This window comes from Nerophis lumbriciformis, linkage group LG04 (genome assembly GCF_033978685.3).
Source record: "Nerophis lumbriciformis linkage group LG04, RoL_Nlum_v2.1, whole genome shotgun sequence".
NCBI classification, from domain to species: Eukaryota; Metazoa; Chordata; class Actinopteri; order Syngnathiformes; family Syngnathidae; genus Nerophis; species Nerophis lumbriciformis.
In genome coordinates, this window is record NC_084551.2 from 4,068,109 (window position 1) to 4,090,001 (window position 21,893).

A 21,893-nucleotide genomic window follows, 5' to 3' on the forward strand; every position below is an offset into this window, starting at 1 on the left:
CGGCCGGGTATGGGCCCGACGCTCCAGCGCCATCCATTTTCAGGGCTAGTTGATTCGGCAGGCGGGTTGTTACACACTCCTTAGCGGGTTCCGACTTCCATGGCCACCGTCCTGCTGTCTATATCAACCAGGGTGAGCCCCACCCCTTTCGTGAGCGCACTGCGCGCGGAGTGACCCCTGTTACGCGCCCCCGGCAACAGGGGTGGCGGGCAGGTAAGCTGCGCGGGCGGAGCGCGCGGAGTGACCCCTGTTACGAGCCCCCGGCCACGGGGGTGGCGGGCAGGTAAGCTGCTTACCTGCTGCGCGTGACGCCGGCCGCGGCGAAGGCGGACGAGGCGGGGTGTCGGTGCGGTGGGCGCGGTGGTGACCCTGGACGTGCGTCGGGCCCTTCTCGCGGATCGCCTCAGCTACGGCTCCCGGTGGGGCCCTCTCGGGGGAAGGGGCCTCGGTCCCGGACCCCGGCGAGGCGTCCCTTCTCCGCTCCGTAAAAGTGTCCATCTCTTTTTTTTTTTTTCTTCTGTTGTGGCATATGCAGCAGGTGCCTGCTCGTTTTTCGTATGTGGGTAACAACATTTAACTATGTATATATATTTCCCAATTGGTTTAACTGCCACCCGCAAAAAATAAAATAAAAAATAAAATAAAAAATATCTAATTGATCCGCCCGACCCGACCGCGGATAAAATCTTATTTTTTTAAATTTCATCCGCCCGATCCGCGGATAATCCGCGGACTCCGCGGTTGTGCCCGCAAACCGCGCATCTCTAATACATACACACTAGAGATGCGCGGTTTGCGGGCACAACCGCGGAGTCCGCGGATTATCCGCGGATCGGGCGGTTGAATTTAAAAAAAATTAGATTTTATCCGCGGGTCGGGTCGGGTCGGGCGGTTGAAATAAAAATAAAAATTGATTTTAAATAGATTCAGGCGGGTGGCAGTTAAACCAATTCGGAAATATATATCCATCCATCCATCTTCTTCCGCTTATCCGAGGTCGGGTCGCGGGGGCAGCAGCCTAAGCAGGGAAGCCCAGACTTCCCTCTCCCCAGCCACTTCGTCCAGCTCTTCCTGTGGGACCCCGAGGTGTTCCCAGGCCAGCCGGGAGACATAGTCTTCCCAACGTGTCCTGGGTCTTCCCCGCGGCCTCCTATCGGTCGGACGTGCCCTAAACACCTCCCTAGGGAGGCGTTCGGGTGGCATCCTGACCAGATGCCCGAACCACCTCATCTGGCTCCTCTCGATGTGGAGGAGCAGCGGCTTTACTTTGAGCTCCTCCCGGATGGCAGAGCTTCTCACCCTATCTCTAAGGGAGAGCCCCGCCACCCGGCGGAGGAAACTCATTTCAGCCGCTTGTACCCGTGATCTTGTCCTTTCGGTCATAACCCAAAGCCGTAGGTGAGGATGGGAACGTAGATCGACCGGTAAATTGAGAGCTTTGCCTTCCGGCTCAGCTCCTTCTTCACCACAACGGATCGATACAGCGTCCGCATTACTGAAGACGCCGCACCGATCCGCCTGTCGATCTCACGATCCACTCTTCCCTCACTCGTGAACAAGACTCCGAGGTACTTGAACTCCTCCACTTGGGGCAAGATCTCCTCCCCAACCCGGAGATGGCACTCCACCCTTTTCCGGGCGAGAACCATGGACTCGGACTTGGAGCACCTCCAAGTCGGAAATATATATACATAGTTAAATGTTGTTACCCACATACGAAAAACGAGCAGGCACCTGCTGCATATGCCACAACAGAAGAAAAAAAAAAAAAGAGATGGACACTTTTACGGAGCGGAGAAGGGACGCCTCGCCGGGGTCCGGGACCGAGGCCCCTTCCCCCGAGAGGGCCCCACCGGGAGTCGTAGCTGAGGCGATCCGCGAGAAGGGCCCGACGCACGTCCAGGGTCACCACCGCACCAACACCCCGCCTCGTCCGCCTTCGCCGCGGCCGGCGTCACGCGCAGCAGGTAAACAGCTTACCTGCCCGCCACCCCCGTGGCCGGGGGCTCGTAACAGGGTCACCCCCCGCGCTCCGCCCGCGCAGCTTACCTGCCCGCCACCCCTGTTGCCGGGGGCACGTAACAGGGGTCACTCCGCGCACAGTGCGCTCACGAAAGGGGTGGGGCGCACCCTGGTTGATATAGACAGCAGGACGGTGGCCATGGAAGTCGGAACCCGCTAAGGAGTGTGTAACAACCCACCTGCCGAATCAACTAGCCCTGAAAATGGATGGCGCTGGAGCGTCGGGCCCATACCCGGCCGTCGCCGGCAGCGAGACGCGCTTAGAGGTGCGCTCAGCGCGGCTCCCATATGATTGCGCACTGGTGTGCGTCTGGGTCGTGACAGCGTGGCACGCGAATGTCTGTGCTGCATTGGATCAGTCTCCTTTCTTTAACAGGCAAAAGCTTTCTAACCTCACTAATGCCTTGCATCGTCTATATTAGATATATAACAACGGGCGGATGCGGTTCTGATCAAATGTTAGATCGGGTGGATGGCGGATGGATGACGACTTTCTGATGCGGTTGCGGATGAAATAATTGCCTATCCGCGCATCTCTAATACACACACACTTAAAAACCCGCAGGAGGAAGACGCTCAAGCCCTCTTTTGCCCTTGCACTTGTCTTTTTAGAGGACTCGCAAGCAAGGGGGGGCGGAGAATGCACCGACTCGAAAGGACGTCTATTTCCAGATGAGCAGAAAGCCCCTCAGAGTATGTGTGCACATTCAGACGAGGTCATCTAACTTTTTGAGTCATCACTGTACAGAAGCACGGACGGGACTGAGGACATGCTCACATTAGACCTGGGGTCACCAATCGTTTTTGAGTCTTGGGCATAAACCAAGGCAGGGGAGAGGGGGAGTGTTGTTACGGCTGGAACTTGTCAATGCGTTGCGACGGTCAGCCTTAACAGCTCAATGATTATTGTGTATCTTGCAAGTGGAGGGGGGTGTGGCGCGCACTGACACATTGTTTGGCTCTCAGGGACTGAGCTCGGAGTTGGACCGGCAGGGTGCCAATCTGGAGAGCAGCAAAGCATGTTTAAGAGTGCCTGTGTGCCTGTTGGCAGGTCTGTTGGTCACTAGCTCAAATAGGAGTGCTCTGATCTGAAAATGAATTTATTTTCTTCAATACAGTGGTTATCAAACTTTTTATTTATTTATTTATTTATTTTTTACCAAGTACCACCTCAGAAAACACTTTGCTCTGCATGTACCTCCATAATTGTTGGAATAATTGTTTGTAAGTTATCACAAAAGAAACGTTGTATTATGAATGCTGTCTTTCGAGGCCTAACAAGAGGAAGAAGGCTCGTGAAACGCCACTGTGATTTCAACACGGACAGATGGCAGGATCTGCTCAACTTCCAGAGGAACTCTCTTTGAAGTGTTGAACGAACTCTCTCTGAAGTATTTCACAAACTCTCTTCCAACTATTTGGTAACCGAGGTCAACGCTATTTACGACCCGCTGCCCTCTTGAAGTTGCCTTGGTCAGGAGACGGGAGGGGTTATCCATTGTCCTCCAACACCCGCCCCAGCTGGATCCAGGAAGAGCCCAGCCCGAGACATCCTCTTCTTGGACTTCAATGAGACCGAAAACAATGACTGTTTTACATACTTCCTATTTCTAATGAGACATGTGTTGGTGCGTGAACATTGAATATCTAACAAAAGAGGAGACGAAAACCTTCTTCGTCAGAGCGTGGTGCAGGACTGTGCAGAGAGTGCAGTGGCCATGTCTCTCCTCAATATTGAGTCCAAATTGAATCCTGTCTCCGTTTGATTCCTTGCCTTTTGTCTTGTTTAATAGATGTCCTCAGTGTTTGAACGTGACAATAATGAGCAACCTTAAAATACAGTAGCGCAGTAGGTTAAAGCATTTATTAAAAACAAGGCAGAGGTTTTATTTAACAAGTATATTTAATATTTTTGGCCACCGTAACATTACACAGTTTGAACAGTAACACTGTGTTTAAATATTTAAGATAGTGATTATTTGGCATGGCACTAGATGGAGCCCGTGTACCACCACAGTCATCACATGTATTTTGTTCACTTATTAATGATTAAATTACCATTTTATGTCTTAAATGTATTCAAATAATTATTTATTTTTGTGTAAATCGTATTTTTCTATTTATAATTAAGTTTGTTATATCTCTATTTCTTATTCACCAATTAATATTAATTGGAACATCTAAAGTTTTCTTCTTATAACCACTGCATGAGCTATCGAGAGTATTGCAAGACTTAATTATCTTCTCTTCTAGTTAGACAATTATGACATTTAGAAACAAGAAGTGAACAAAATGTCATTTCCATTTCTAATATAAGTGTTTAGGCCCACTTACAATGACAATAACAACAAATATTGTTTTTCATGAACTGTGTACTTGTATTGTTTGTCTGGGTGGAGGTCCTGCTTTGGAAATAGTTTGTACCCCTTTCATTTAGTTCCCATTAAAACATTCACATGTTGCACAATGAGATGTAAGCAGGGGATCATGTGTACATTCCTGCAACTTCCTGTTTGTAAAAAATATATTTTTATTAGTATTTATTTAATATACTAACAGCATTTAATGATTAATATTTATAAACTAAGATTCCTAATAAATGACACTAGAATAAGCACACATTTGATCGGTAAATCATAGTGTAACGACCTGGAATGACACTTTATGTGTGGTGTTGGAGTTGTCCGACTTTTTGTGTGGCTGTAAACGCATCACTGGCTAAGTGCCATATGTGCAAGTGTTGGCGCACGTGAGAAAGAGCGAGTGGCTGCTGTTGATATAACAAAGTAGCTTTTGGTCTGGTTTGTACTGCAGAAAATGACCACTTTTGCTAGATATAATTTTTTTTACTAATGTTTTGGTGATGTGTTTATGGCCGACAATAAAGAGTTTTGCTCAGTAAAGAAAATGCCTGGTTAGGCTTTGTGTATGTAGTGTGTGCCTTTCTTGGTTTACATCTATGCTGTTATTATGCTGTTTGTTACTTATGTACGTTATGTTGCAGCTATTTAAAATAGTTTTGTCAATTTGTTCTGGCCAGAAACAAATTGGCCTTTGTAACATATCTTTGTCTTTGTGTGTTGTATGTAGAGCACATTGCTTAGCAGAGTTCAGTGATGCAAATGCATGTCAAGTTGATCAACAGATTGTATTATTCTCCAGTGCAATAACAGTACTGAAATGAAGGCTAAAAGGGCATTAATGGGAGCTTTAAAAAAAAAAAAAAGAAGAAAAAAAGAAGTAACTAAATAGTTACTTTTCACAGTAACGCATTACTTTTTGGTGTAAGTAACTGAGTTAGTAACTGAGTTACTTTTGAAATGAAGTAACTAGTAACTGTAACTAGTGACTGCTTTGCAGTAACTAACCCAACACTGTGTAGACCACAAGGAAGTGTTTTCAGTTTAGAAAAAAATAAAAAAATATGACTCCTTTAATACGCCCTATAATCTGGTGCGCCTTATATATGAAAAAAGATTGAAGAAGAAAAAAATAGATCATTCATCGGAAGTGCGCCTTATAATCCGGTGCACCCTATGGTCTGGAAAATACGGTACTTCATATTTCCGATTGATGACAAAACTTTAAGGAGGTTGTCATGGAAGTACACAAGGTAGGAGTCGAACTTTCACATACTCTTCATATCCAAATAAATAAATTAATAATTATATATCAATGATATCAATATAATATGTACACATATACTGTATATGTATAGGCCAGGGGTCGGCAACCCGCGGCTCTTTGATCACTCTGATGCGGCTCAGCAGCTTACATGCTGAACCCCACAATTTTCCCGTGAAACTTCCGGATTTCAGTGCCTCTCGCAGAAAACTCCCGGGATCAATATTCACCGATTTACACCCTTACAGATATAATAAGGGCGTGCTATGATGGTACAACATTCGGCGCCCTCTACAATCTGTATCAACAGCGTGCCAGCCTAACAATTGTTGTACAATATACATCTTCTGCTTGCACACGTACGTGACAGCAATGCATACTTAGTCAACAGCCACACAGGTTACACTGACGGTGACCATATAAAACAACTTTAACACTCTTACTAATAATGCGCCACACTTTGAACCAAAACCAAACAAGAATGACAAACACATTTCGGGAGAATATCTGCACCTTAACGCAACATAAACACAACAGAACAAACACCCAGAATCCCATGCAGCCCTAACTCTTCCGGGATACATTATACACCCCTGCTACCACCAAACCCCGCCCCTACCCCAAGCCTGCTCCCTCACACATCAACCCCCCCCTCTCTCTCTCTCTCTGTGCGACGGTTGAGGTGGGCGGGGTTTGGTAGCGGGGGTGTATAATGTATCCCAGAAGAGTTAACGTCCTCCCAGCGCGGTAACAACACACAACAACAGCAGTCAAGTTTTTGTCTACCGTAAAGCAGTTTGTCTGCCGTAAACAGCAATGTTGTGACACTTTTAAACAGGACAATACTGCCATCTACTGTACATGCATATGTGACCAACCCATAATGTGTCACATTTTTGTGTTGATTTATTTATTTTATTTTGTGGTTTGAATTAGTTTTTGGAGCTGTCATTACACATTTATCAGTATTCACATTGGTCAGTAGGGGGCAGTAGGCTGTTTCTTCCCAATTGAATGCTATCACCTGCAGATCGGAAGTGTCTTGTCATTCTGATGAGCGCGACCAGTCTGAACAATTGAAACGTCCTGTGTGCTTTTTCCTCCTGCATAACAGGTTAGTTTTGGTGAATCAACTCACTGAATAATATCCATGTGATCTTTATAAGTTTAAGTACACATTCTGATGACCTTAACGCAACATAAACACAACAGAACAAACACCCAGAATCCCATGCAGCCCTAACTCTTCCGGGATACATTATACACCCCTGCTACCACCAAACCCCGCCCCTACCCCAAGCCTGCTCCCTCACACAAGCGCCATTCATAAAAAAACTTGCGTGCCGCACCAGTTTAAAAATTCCATTTAAAGGTGTGGGCAGCGTGTCTGAGACCCCTGATTTATTTATACATAGCAAAAAAAAAAAATATGTATGCAGTGTTATTTCATTTACAATTTCAAAAGTTTTTGAGGCTCCCATTGTTTTCTATAATTTGTGAAACTGGTCAAAATGGCTCTTTGACTGGTAAAGGTTGCCGACCCCTGGTATAGGCTATATACAATGTTACTTCACATGGAGTCGGCTTTCGGTCCCCGGACAAATTATTTTGGGCCAATGCGGCCTCCTAGTCAAAAAGTTTGTACACCCGTACTCTCGCCAAAGGTGCCGGATTTTGGTGCGGCCAAGTGTGAGTGCACCCTAAGATAGAGGGCGGAAGAGAAGTGCACGAGCACAACACAAGATGTGGGTGAAGGACGGATGGGGACCACTAAGCTGTGATTAAGGAAGAGCGACTGGTATTTGAGAGTGAAGCTTAAAAAGGCGGGGGTAAAGTACTGGCATGGGAGGGAGCAAGAGACGGGGATGCAGAGGGGCCACCGGGATCAGAGCTAGACTCTTAGAGGCTGAAAGACAACCTGTGAGAGATAAGGAGTGAGCTTGAATGAAAAATAGCAAACTTCAACAAAATGACCCCTGAGAGATAAATGGAGAAAGAAGCAGAGGGTAGAATCTGTTTGTGTGACTAAGCATCCAGATCCGAGATGAGAGAACACCCATCCCTCATCCCCGCCTGCAGGTGCACAGGACAAGGCGCAGGATACACAAGCATCCTGGTGTGTAAACTCATGTGAGTTTGTCATGCAGCTGTGGTGTGTGCGGCGGGAGTGGTGGGGGTTTGCAGAAGATCTGCTCATGTAGCAGGTGCTGGCTATTTCACGCCTGTCGGCCCATCTTAGCCCTGTTTGTCTACACGCTTCCACATTAGTATCCACAGGTTTTTATGACCAAACCCATCTGGAGTCGTTAACACATCCTTCATTAGTTCCAACGACCTTTATAAGGAGCGGCGAGAGGTAAAAACTTGAATACCGTAAATACTCCGATTAACGGTTGCATGGTTTACAACAGCAAATGACAATAACTGCGGCAGTAGGCAACCTCCTGGTGTTTTCAATTGAACAACTGGTTAGCATGGAGCAGCTTCATCCAGCTCTGCATGCACTTTAAAATGTCGCTAGTCACCTACAGTATTGGCGTGAAACCTCCGCGTTTTACCCGTGTCCGGTACAATGCCCTCATCAGTGCTATTATTGCTCAGCAGCTCTCTGCTTACCAATATTCAGAGGTGGGTAGTAACGCGCTACATTTACTCCGTTACATCTACTTGAGTAACTTTTGGGATAAATTGTACTTCTAAGAGTAGTTTTAATGCAACATACTTTTACTTTTACTTAAGTATATTTATAGAGAAGGAACGCTACTTTTATCTACATTCAGCTCGCTACTCGCTACTAATTTTTATCGATCTGTTAATGCACGCTTTGTTTGTTTTGGTCTGTCAGACAGACCGTCAAAGTGCCTGCCTTACTGGTGACGTTTCACTTCGTTCCACCAATCAGATGCAGTCACTGGTGACGTTGGACCAATCAAACAGAGCCAGGTGGTCACATGACCTGACTTAAACAAGTTGAAAAACTTATTGGGGTGTTACCATTTAGTGGTCAATTGTACGGAATGTGTACTGTACTGTGCAATCTACTAATAAAAGTTTCAATCAATCAATCAAAAGTGTGAATGAAAAAAGACCCTTTTTTATTTCAACCGTACAGCCCGTCAAAAGCCTAAAGACTGACTGCACAGTTCCTGTCTTCACAATAAAAGTGCCGCTCCATCGCGCCTGCGCTTTCAAAACAAGAGTCTCCGAAAGCCAGCGCAAACAAGCTAGCAAGCTACGGAGTTTGCCGCCAATATATTTCTTGTAAAGTGTATAAAAACGAATATGGAAGCTGGACAAATAAGATGCCAAAAACCAACCACTTTCATGTGGTATTAGACAGAAAGGAGGAACTTTTTTTCTCCTCCATTTGAAAACGTGGACGTTATCATCACTACTGTCTGATTACAATCAACGCAAGTCATCAGAATCAGGTAATACACCAACTTATATTCTAGTCTTCATGAAAGAAAGGAATCTATATGTTAAACATGCATGTATATTCATTAAAACACCTTTAACATGTAAACAAAAACAGCAAAATAAATACATATAAATTATATACTGTATACACCAATGTATATGTATGTATGTATGTATATATATATATATATATATATATATATATATATATATATGATATGAGTGTGTATGTTACTCATCAGTTACTCAGTACTTGAGTAGTTTTTTCACAACATACTTTATCTTTTACTCAAGTAAATATTTGGGTGACTACTCCTTACTTTTACTTGAGTAATAAATCTCTAAAGTAACAGTACTCTTACTTGAGTACAATTTCTGGCTACTCTACCCACCTCTGCCAATATTGCAACATTGGTTCTTTTGCGGCTGTGTTGCACTGTGCTTGTTCATAATATGAGTAGTCTAAGAGCTGTTTTTTCGTTTCCACTTTCTCATGCACCTTAAATCCTAATTAAAGTTTAATCTTGAAATTTTAGTTACATAATTTAAGATTTCAAATTTCGGAAGGATGAGCTCCAATTGTTGCCTAATCTCTTCCTCTTTGCATACACTATCACACTACCTTTAGCCCAATTACCACAAACTCTTTGCTGCAAAAATAACAGAATCAAAGTCAATGTTCTTATCAATTATTGACCTGATCAAGGTTGTACCAACCACAATCCAAATAGTCCACTTTTCTTTTTAATTAAAAAATTATAATTACCTCCGCCAGGACGTATATTGTATGTACAGTTATTGCTGAGGTTTGTCTGTCAGTTAGTTAGTTAGCAACATAACTCAAAAAGCCATTGGTGGATTTCGCTAAAACTTTCAGGAAATGTCTATCATGAGATTAAAAACAATTATTGTTAGAATAATTTTATCTAAGTTATCACAAAAACTTTGTTTCAATGAGTTCCTAGCGAGAAGCAAGAACTTGTCTTTGAACCTACCAAGAAGAAGGCTTGTAAAACTCCACTGTGTGAAGGTGTTCTGTTTCTTTCATGTATTGTAATCAACAGAAAGATATTGTCTGACCCAAGAACTACAAAAGCGAAGAGGAAGCAGGACCAGACTCCCCTCCAGGCACCGCTTCTTTGAACAGTTTTGCGACCTTTTCTGTGAACTGTTTACGACCCTCGTGCCTTAGAAACAGCTGTTGCCATGTGGTCAGAGAAAGTCCAAATAAAGGAGGAGGCGTACAATCTTTCGCCAGAGCGTGCTGGAGACTGTACAAGAGTACAGACCAGACGTTTCTCCTCAAATTGAGCCAAATTGAATTCTGTCTCTGTTTAATTCTTTGCTTCTTGTCATCAGTGTTTGAACCTGACAATTATTAAGATTTTGTGGGTGATCCGGATAATTCTACGACTGTATGTTACCTTACGTTAATGCTGGATCACTGACAAGAGGGTTCACTCCGTTTCTTTCATTCCGCAATAGAACCGGGCGCTTACACGGATGTTAAAAGTGAACCCTCTTGAAGTCTGTTTAAAAGCGACAGACAAACAAAACAAAACTGCACAGACGTAGCTTTTTAATTCATTCTTCAATTAGCTGAGGTTTGTTTGTTTGTTAGCAACATAACTCAAAAGGTTCCCAGAGTGCGTGGGAGCCAGAGCACGGCCCCATCACCCCCGAGAGCCCAACCCACAAACAGTAGGCGTGGTGCCCAGGGAACCAGGGACCACCGCCCCCACGCAGCCAAGCCGGCCAGCGACAGGAACCCCAGAGCCCGGCCCACCGTACCGCCCACAAGGGCCAGCAGCAGGCCGCAGACAGATGCACCCGGCAGAGGACAGGGCACGAGAAAAGCAGGGGACAGCCAGACCCCAAGCCAGCGAGAGACCACACCCCACACGGGCAGAAAGGCGAGACGCCCCGCCCGAGGGACCCAGAGACTCCCCGCAACCGGACGGGAAGACCGCCCCCACCCCACCAGCAACTGGGCCCCCACGAGCCCACCCCCCACCCCCGGAGAGCGCAGCGAGGCCAGCCCCCAGCCACCCCACCCAAATCGGCCACCGCAGGACCACCCAGGCACAGTGCCACGGGAACCACCCACCCCACCCGCAGGGACCCCAACGATGGAGATGGAACAACCAGCAACCGCCCCGCCGAGTCCCCCCTCTGAGGGAGGGGAAAAATTAAAAAATAATATTAATAAAATATATATAAAAAAATAAATAAAAAATAAAAAAATAAATAAATAAATAAAAAAAATAAAAAAAAGAATTAAAAGAAGATCACAGACATGCTGACAAACAAGGTCACTACCCAAGCAACTGGCCGACTCGCAGCACCTCGGAATACCTTGCAGCACCAAGCTACCACAATAGACGCAGGGACTGGTTATTGGTTATTGACAGATTTTGATTGAACTCTGATTAAACCAGTGTCTGTATTTATCATCTCCGAGTGCTTTTCTCGTTATATTGTGTTCCCTTTGAAAAAAAGAAAACGGTGGCAATGTGTTGATGGAAGAGGAAGATGACAGGAGCGTGAACCCTCGATAGGAACCATAAGCTTGAGGAAGTAAAATGACGGAGAGGACGATAGATAATGGGCTGTCTACCAAACTTAGCTCCGTTAATCAACATTCTTCCTCATTAGTGTCCACAAGTTCATAAAGTGAAACCATTCAGCTGCAACTTTTATGACCATTAGAGCTACTCTGACAAAAGATGTGATTTATTTGTGATTGTTTCCATGACTGGCAGAATTTAAATTAAACACTGTCTTGATGTTATTTTCTGGTCATTTGTCATTATCTAGTGACATAAAGTCTGCATTGAAAAGTTACAAAGAGTTTACAGAAAATAAAACTTTGATGAACTACAGTACTCAAAAAAGTGGCGGGCTACTTGTTAGAGACCCATGATCTGGGGTCATTCCACAGCTTTTGTTAGATCAAGCTACTCAGCGCCATCTTATTTCCCTTGAACAAATATTTGAAGTCAAAAATTGTCTTCACTCCATTCCTTAACTTTCCCCAAGACTCATCCCTTAAAGGCCTGCAAATGTAGCCGCTATATTTTATTCCAGAGATTGGAAATGTATTCCAATAGTTCAACTCAAACGCCTCAGACTTATAAATATCAATATTGTGAGGTAAGAATGGACATCACGGACATGCAGGCAAATGTGGCACTGGGTGGATCTGTCTCGAAGGACTTCCCAGTCAGCAATGGAGTGAAGCAGGGCTGTGTTCTAGCACCAACCCTGTTCTCACTCTACCTATCAGCCATGCTCGAGGTTGCTTTCAAGGACACATCAAAGGGGGTCTACATCCGGACAAGAACAGATGCAGATCTGTTCAAGGTTGCTCACCTTCGAGCAAAGAGCAAGACAACAGTAAAGGTTGTGAGAGAATTGCTGTTTGCGGACGACAGTGCTATAGTTGCGCTTGCTTACTTGCTTATGGTTGTCCATCGATTCAATGATGACCATCTTCTTTTATTTATGAGTCTGCTGATGTTTGCGGAGACTCAGGTAAAGAAGATACCTGCGCAATGATGGTTTTTAGAGTGGCATGAGGGGTGCGCTTTTCCCAACGCCACTACCTTGATTGTAAGAAGATCGTTCCAGTGGCAAGGGAGACCCTAGACGACCGGCATCTTCTTACAACTGCAGGAAGCTGCCGGAATCCAGGTTTTTGGGAAACCGCCTCAAAGCTTGCCGCCACCAGCTTGCTTTTCTGTCAGGGTGTGCTCCCTTAGCCTTCGTCCGCTTTTACAGCCATTGTGGTGCTTCTCACTGCTACCATCTTCTGCCTGCTCCACCGTTGAGGTCTTCGGGATCACTCTTAGTCTGGACTCTACCCTTCGACCTGTTCGGCTTGGGTAACCCTGCCAGGAGTACAAGACTCCAGCCGACATAGCTCTAGGGGTCATGGAGACGCGCAAAGTGCCCCACCACGATAAGGTGGTGATCCCGTCGGGGCAATAGTTGCGCACAATGTAGAAGACATACAAGATCTTGTGAACAAGTTTGCAGCAACAGCTAGTCAGTTCAGTCTCAAAATAAACATCAAGAAGACGAAATGCTTGTACCAGCCACCCAAGTATGAGCCCACATCCTCCCTACCAGGGGAGGTCTGTGTCATGGGAGACCCACTTTTGCAATGCCGGACATTCAAGTACCTCGGAAGCACAGTGACAGAAAATGCCAAGCTTGATGATGAGATCAAACTGAGGATGGGGAGAGCGAGTGCTGTGTTTGGGAAATTAAGGGAAAGACTCTGGAACAACAGGCATGTCTCTATTTGCGTCAAGTGCAAGGTGTACAGAGCAACTGTGCTAGCTACACTTTTGTACGGTGCTGAAACCTGGACCCTCTACAGGTTGCAAGTCAGAAAACTTCACGCCTACATGATGCGCCACCTTCGGACCATCATGGACATCTCCTGGAGAGACAAAATCCCGAACACAGAGGTCCTAAGTCGTGCTGGACTGCCATCGATGGATGACATCTTAACCCAAACAAACCTGAGATGGGTCGGGCATGTAGAGAGAATGAGTCACGAGCGGCTCCCTCGGCATCTGCTCTACTCACAGCTGGAGGAAGGGAAACGAAACAGAGGGAGGCCAAGGCTACGGTACAAGGACACCGTTCAACGGAATTTGAGGGAACTGAAGATCGACACTGCAACCTGGCAGCTGAAGGCAAAAGACCGGGCTGAGTGGAGGACTATGATCCGACCGAAATGAAACAGTCATTGTCGCGCCCGACAGACTGCTATGATGATGACCCAACCAAACATAACCACTTTCATATTAGGACAACGGATTCCGGTATCAGAATCCTTGCTCGTCATGGTGCTATGGATATTTTCATATCAATATTTCCTTTTACTTGATTTAACACCCGACTTTGGCTTTTGAGTGACAGAAGTAGAAAGAAGCTGATGGAACCACAAGAGATTGGAGTGGAAATGTGGCGAGTTTAACACAAAGAAAATAAACAAAGTTGCAGGGTGAAGGGGAGGAGGGGGAGAAAAAAATAAAAATAAAAAATGTGGGAGAAAGGGATAGCGGCTGGTAAAATGAGGAGAGAAGCAGCTAGCAGCTGAAGCAGCAAAGGGTGACTGATCCTCTCTGAGAGGCTTGGAGACAAGACAGACACACGCTATGTAGCCACAGATAGCGGAGGCCAATAGCTCGGCAAGATAGGATGTTGTGGCACAAGACTCCCATGGGAGTTTTAAATGCCTTCAGCATCCTGCCTCTCCTACCCTCTCTGCCCAAGTGAGGATTGCTCGCTGGCACTGATTCATCCGGCTGCACATTCCCTGACTTCTTAGTCCATAAAAAGCCTCCGTCCTCCCTCCCTTCCAGCCGCGCGCCCTGGACTTTTACATCCCGCTTTGCTCGTCGCCTGGTACACGCAGCGGGGAGGCTGTGCGATCGTTTTTGGGGTGCTTTCCCCCCACCCCAACTGCAGGAGAACAGAACGGTCCCAGAGGAAGAGTGACGCATGCTGTGGCACCATATGGAGATGAGAGAATTGAAGAAAGCCGAGGAAGAAGAAGTACAAAAACAAGGAGAGACTAAAAAAAGGAGGGCACGGGTTTTTTTTTTATATGTAGAAAAAATGACAGTGAATGGCAAAGAAAAGCCAGGCTCCTCCATTTAGAGGGACAAATATCCCTGCATCCTTTAATTCCACTGAGAATAGAAAGGCAGGGAGTTATTTTTACATCGGGTGAGACATAAATCAATCAATCAATCAATCAATGTTTATTTATATAGCCCTAAATCACAAGTGTCTCAAAGGGCTGCACAAGCCACAATGACATCCTCGGTACAAAGCCCACATAAGGGCAAGGAAAAACTCACCCCAGTGGGACGTCGATTTGAATGACTATGAGAAACCTTGGAGAGGACCGCATATGTGGGTAACCCCCCCCCCCCTCTAGGGAGACCGAATGCAATGGATGTCGAGTGGGTCTAACATAATATTGTGAGAGTCCAGTTCATAGTGGCCTAGTGGTTAGAGTGTCCGCCCTGAGATCGGTAGGTTGTGAGTTCAAACCCCGGCCGAGTCATACCAAAGACTATAAAAAATGGGACCCATTGCCTCCCTGCTTGGCACTCAGTATCAAGGGTTGGAATTGGGGGTTAAATCACCAAAATGATTCCCGGGTGCGGCCACTGCTGCTGCCCACTGCTCCCCTCACCTCCCAGGGGGTGATCAAGGGTGATGGGTCAAATGCAGAGAATAATTTCGCCACACCTAGTGTGTGTGTGTGACAATCATTGGTACTTTAACTTTAACTTTAGTGGATCCAGCATAACAGTAAGAGTCCAGTCCACAGTGGGGTCAGCAGGAAACCATCCCGAGCGGAGACGGGTCAGCAGCGCAGAGATGTTCCCAACCAATATACAGGCGAGCGGTCCACCCCGGGTCCCGACCCCGGACAGCCAGCACCCCATCCATGGCCACCGGATCTGTGTGTCTTCCCCTCCACAAGGGATAGGGGGGAGCAGAGGAGAAAAGAAAAGAAACGGCAGATCAACTGGTCTAAAAAAGGGGGGCTATTCAAAGGCTAGAGTATACAAATGAGTTTTGAGATGGGACTTAAATGTTTCTACTGAGGTAGCATCTCTAACTGTTACCGGGAGGGCATTCCATAGTGCTGGAGCCCGAATAGAAAACGCTCTACAGCCCGCAGACTTTTTTTGGGCTCTGGGAATCAAGGTTGCAATTTTAATTTTGAGGAACAGCAGGGAGGTATTGATTTATCTACATATATTAGATATCTAATATTTTATTAGAGCGTATCAAAACACGTATTGGTATGTCAGACTTAGCTTTGTCATGGTTTAACTCTTATCTTACTGACAGGATGCAATGCGTCTCCCATAATAATGTGACCTCGGACTATGTTAAGGTAACGTGCGGAGTTCCTCAGGGTTCGGTTCTTGGCCCTGCACTCTTTAGTATTTACATGCTGCCGCTAGGCGACATCATACGCAAATACGGTGTTAGCTTTCATTGTTATGCTGATGACACCCAACTCTACATGCCCCTAAAGCTGACCAACACGCCGGATTGTAGTCAGCTGGAGGCGTGTCTTAATGAAATTAAACAATGGATGTCCGCTAACTTCTTGCAACTCAACGCCAAGAAAACGGAAATGCTGATTATCGGTCCTGCTAAACACCGACATTTATTTAAAAATACCACCTTAACATTTGACAACCAAACAATTACACAAGGCGAATCAGTAAAGAATCTGGGTATTATTTTCGACCCAACTCTCTCATTTGAGTCACACATTAAGAGTGTTACTAAAACGGCCTTCTTTCATCTCCGTAATATCACTAAAATTTGTTCTATTTTATCCACTAGCGACGCTGAGATCATTATTCATGCGTTCGTTACGTCTCGTCTCGACTACTGTAACGTATTATTTTCGGGTCTCCCTATGTCTAGCATTAAAAGACTACAATTGGTACAAAATGCGGCTGCTAGACTTTTGACAAGAACAAGAAAGTTTGATCATATTACGCCTATACTGTATATACCTTTTATATACCTACAGTATACATATATATATACCTATACTGGCTCACCTGCACTGGCTTCCTGTGCACTTAAGATGTGACTTTAAGGTTTTACTACTTACGTATAAAATACTACACGGTCTAGCTCCGTCCTATCTTGTCGATTGCATTGTACCATATGTCCCGGCAAGAAATCTGCGTTCAAAGAACTCCGGCTTGTTAGTGATTCCCAGAGCCCAAAAAAAGTCTGCGGGCTATAGAGCGTTTTCTATTGGGGCTCCAGTACTATGGAATGCCCTCCCGGTAACAATTAGAGATGCTACCTCAGTAGAAGCATTTAAGTCCCATCTTAAAACTCATTTGTATACTCTAGCCTTTAAATAGCCCCCCTGTTAGACCAGTTGATCTGCCGTTTCTTTTCTTCTCTCCTCTGCTCCCCTCTATCCCTTGTGGAGGAGGGGTGGGCACAGGTCCGGTGGCCATGGATGAAGTGCTGGCTGTCCAGACTCGGGACCCGGGGTGGACCGCTCGCCTGTGCATCGGCTGGGAACATCTCTGCGCTGCTGACCCGTCTCCGCTCGGGATGGTGTCCTGCTGGCCCCACTATGGACTGGACTCTTACTATTATGTTGGATCCACTATGGACTGGACTCTCACAATATTATGTCAGACCCACTCGACATCCATTGCTTTCGGTCTCCCCTAGAGGGGGGGGGTTACCCACATATGCGGTCCCCTCCAAGGTTTCTCATAGTCATTCACATCGACGTCCCACTGGGGTGAGTTTTTCCTTGCCCGTATGTGGGCTTTGTACCGAGGATGTCGTTGTGGCTTGTGCAGCCCTTTGAGACACTTGTGATTTAGGGCTATATAAATAAACATTGATTGATTGATAGATACACTTTAGGTAGCATGTGCTCAAGACCTGAAGGGATACACATAACTAAAGCATGTCCAAATTAAAAGTACTACTTCTTCTTGATTTCTGTTATTCTAAGGTATATACTAATACAACTACTACTAATACAAAGCACTATAGGAACTACCACACGAAGGGAAACAACTATGTTTTTTTCACAGTACAGTGGTATGTCCGTTTTCGTTAGCAGCGCCTTCCAAAAAAATCAAACGTAGACCGAATCGTAGGAAAACTCAAGCAAATGTTTTCCCCCATTCGAAAAATATAGTAATATAAATCCTATTAATTGTTACAAACACTCAGGAGTATTAACACTAGGGATGTCCCGATCCGATATTTGGATCGGATCGGCCGCCGATATTTGCAAAAAAAAAGCGTATCGGCAAGGCATGGGAAAATGCCGATCCAGATCCAGTTTAAATCGGTCCGTGTTTTCCAACGCACCGATTTAAATAATACATTCCACTTTTCTGCTGCTCCCTAATTTCCGTTCCGCATTTTCCAGCACACCTTCAACACATCCACAGGTCTGTGGATTCTCACGCAGTTGCTTTTAGCTGCTGGCATTACACGACTCCCGAAATTCAGTGCCTCTCCCGAAAACCTCCCGGGACAAATTTTCTCCCGAAATTCAGGCGGACTCAGGTCCTCCACAATATAAAAAAGCGTACCTGCCCAATGACGTTATAACTGTAGAATGATGGATTATTGTTAGGCAGTTTCATTAACGTCCTCCCAGCGCGGCAACAACACACAACAACAGCAGTCACTTTTTTGTATACCGTAAAGCAGTTCGTCTGCCGTAAACAGCAATGTTGTGACACTCTTAAACAGGACAATACTGCCATCTAGTGCATTTGATGAAAGCACTTTTGTGCGTGCCACACAGCAATGCATCATCAGAGAAGGTGTTAAGCATGGTTCGAAAAATAGTGACAGAGAATAGAACGAGGATGTAAAATTCAACCCTTAACTCAACAATGAGTAGATGAGTGTTATGTGTAAATAAATGAACACTGAAATTCAAGTATTTCTCTTATTTATTTATATTTATATATATATATATATATATATATATATATATGTATATATATATGTATATATATATATATATATATATATATATAATAAAATAAATATATATATATATATATATATATATATATATATATATATATATATATATATATATATATATATATATATATATATATATATATATATATATATATATATATATATCTAGAATTCACTGAACGTCAAGTATTTCTTTTATATATATATATATATATATATATATATATATATATATATATATATATATATATATATATATATATATATATATATACAGGCCCGGCCCTAACCAATCTGGCGCCCTAGGCAAGATTTTAGGTGGCGCCCCCCCACATCGGCAGTGAAGTGTATATACTCACAAGAAACCGAATAGCTTTGTCTTTGACCTTTTTTTTACTTAAAGAAAGCAAATTAACAATCAGAATAGTTAACAAGATAAAAAAAATATGAATAAATAAATGAATGCAAAAAATAAAAAATGAATATATGAAATACAATATTTTTTTACATACATATTGCTTAATTAACATTAATGATGTGCACTTTAACAACTAGGCTTACAACTATACCTAATATATAAAGGGGTGGAAAAGTGACTATTACCTGCAGGGCAAACATTAGCTAACCAGAAGGCAATAACAATGTAAACAAAAAACACCTGCTTAAAAGATCTAATACAAATGTCCCTGAGGAATGTAAGGTGGGAGTACTGTAATTACCTAACGTTACATTATTATTTTCCATAACAATTTAGCCCCCTCCACAATATTAACCCGACGTTAAAACAGAACTAGCTATTTATTGATTAGCAATTGCCGAATCATGTAACATTAGCTTAATGCTAAAAAGCCAGGTTACTATCACATTCTGTAACAGACAAATAATTTCATGGAGGCTAACGTTACCTACCTGCTACCTCTTGTCTTTTTCTCGTTTCTCCTCCTCTTCTTTTCTCTTTTTTCTTCCCTGGGCACCTGACAGTTTTGGCCGTTTTGACATCTTGTGTTGATTTTTTGATGTGGTGACGTCCAAAAAGAGTCATGATACGGGAAGGGAGGGGGCGCACCGTGCGGGGGAGAGGGGGGGCGTAATGTTGTAACAAATAATATTTCTATTATATAGGCTTTACTTTGCATTTTAATTAACGTGGGATTATTTTTTGTATTTAGAAATAATAGTACCAAATTTTTTTTTTTTTTTCTCCAACATTTGTGGCACTGGCGTGGCGCCCCCTGATGGACGGCGCCCTTAGCATTTGCCTATACGGCCTATGCCACGGGCCGGCCCTGTTTATATATATATATATAAATATATATATATATATATATATATATATATATATGAAATACTTGACTTGGTGAATTCTAGCTGTAAATATACCCCTCCCCTTTTAGCCACGCCCCCAACCACGCCCCCGTCCCACTAAGAGCACGCCTACCCCCAGCCCCTCCCCCCACCTCCCGAAATCGGAGGTCTCAAGGTTGGCAAGTACCGTATTTTCCGCACTATTAGCCGCACCTAAAAACCACAAATTTACTCAAAAGCTGACAGTGCGGCTTATAACCCGGTGCGCTTTATATATGGATTAATATTAAGATTCATTTTCATAAAGTTTCGGTCTCGCAACTACGGTAAACAGCCGCCATCTTTTTTCCCCGTAGAAGAGGAAGTGCTTCTTCTTCTACGCAAGCAACCGCCAAGGTAAGCACCCGCCCCCATAGAACAGGAAGCGCTTCTTCTTCTACTGTAAGCAACCACCCACCCCCGTAGAAGAAGAAGAAGCGCGCGGATATTACGTTTCATTTCCTTTGTGTGTTTACATCTGTAAAGACCACAAAATGGCTCCTACTAAGCGACAGGTTTCCAAGACGCAATCTCTCCATCCGCACACGGACTACTATTTCACAGCAACTGCCTAAAGACTTTCAAGAAAAGCTGGCTACTTTCCGTGCATATTGTAAAAACAAGATAGCTGAAAAAAAGATCCGGCCAGAGAACATTATCAACATGGACGAGGTTCCACTGACTTTTGATATTCCTGTGAACCGCACTGTGGATACAACGGGAGCACGTACGGTGAATATTCGCACCACAGGGAATGAGAAGTCATCCTTCACTGTGGTTCTAGCTTGCCATGCTAATGGCCAGAAACTTCCACCCATGGTGATATTCAAAAGGAAGACCTTGCCAAAAGAGACCTTTCCAGCCGGCGTCATCATAAAAGCTAACTCGAAGGGATGGATGGATGAAGAAAAGATGAGCGAGTGGTTAAGGGAAGTTTACGCGAAGAGGCCGGGTGGCTTTTTTCACGCAGCTCCGTCCATGTTGATATACGACTCCATGCGCGCCCACATCACGCTGGTTTTTAATATATTATTAAAGTTTGACTGACCTATCTGACTGTTTTTTTGACATTCCTTTAGCGCAGTTAGATGCGGCTTATAACACGGGGCGGCTTATAGGCGGACAAAGTTTTGAAATATGCCGTTCATTGAAGGCGCGGCTTATAACCCAGGGCGCCTTATGGTGCGGAAAATACGGTATGCAAACCTTTAATCTCTTGGAAGTTCTGTACATACATGCAGCATATTAAAAAATTAAAAAAATTACTCAAAAAACTTGATTGGAGTCATTTGCGTCTCTCCTGGAGACGGCCGCCTCATCTTCAAGGCGCTGCTTCCTATCAAAGAATGCTGCTCATTTGCTTTACTTAAGTCTCTCCTGTAATCACTGCCGGCCGCTATCTTTATTTATTTATTTTTTTCAGCCCCCCTCATTCTTTTTTGATCATCACGTTCACAGGGTGAACTTCTTTGGCTCATTAAAAAAAAAAAAAGCAAAAAAGGAAGTCAAGTCGCGACCGCAGCATGGAGAAAACTTTAAATGGGAAAACGTCATAAAGCAGCACTCAAAAAGGAGGGAGCGTCATGCAATTAAAAGTGGTACACGGGAGGAGGGGAGGTCACAGGCACACAATAACACACTCACTCACACACCATGGACAAAGCATCTGGGCCTTCCAAACCCATCACTACACACCTGACTGTATCCAACATCCAGCAAAGAGTGTGTGTATCCCTGGGGCACTGCATGAAAGTGTAACCTACCAGTAATGGCTTGCATGTGTGATGAAAGACTATTTGATTCAGGTTCGTCAGCTTAGAGAAAGTTTGCAAACACAAGTCTAGGTTTCTTTTTTCTTTTTAAATATAACAATGAACCTGTGCTTTAATTTCTAGTGGGGGGGAAAAAATGAAATGCCACATTTACTTTAAACCCTG

At 44.4% G+C, this 21,893-nt stretch overlaps 1 protein-coding gene across 3 annotated transcripts in view; it reads right to left on the bottom strand.

The window, feature by feature from the left end:
* LOC133594747 (nectin-2) overlaps nt 1–21,893 on the bottom strand; it is a 547,719-nt gene that overhangs the window by 262,461 nt on the left and 263,365 nt on the right. The gene's annotated exons all lie outside the window — the stretch shown is intronic.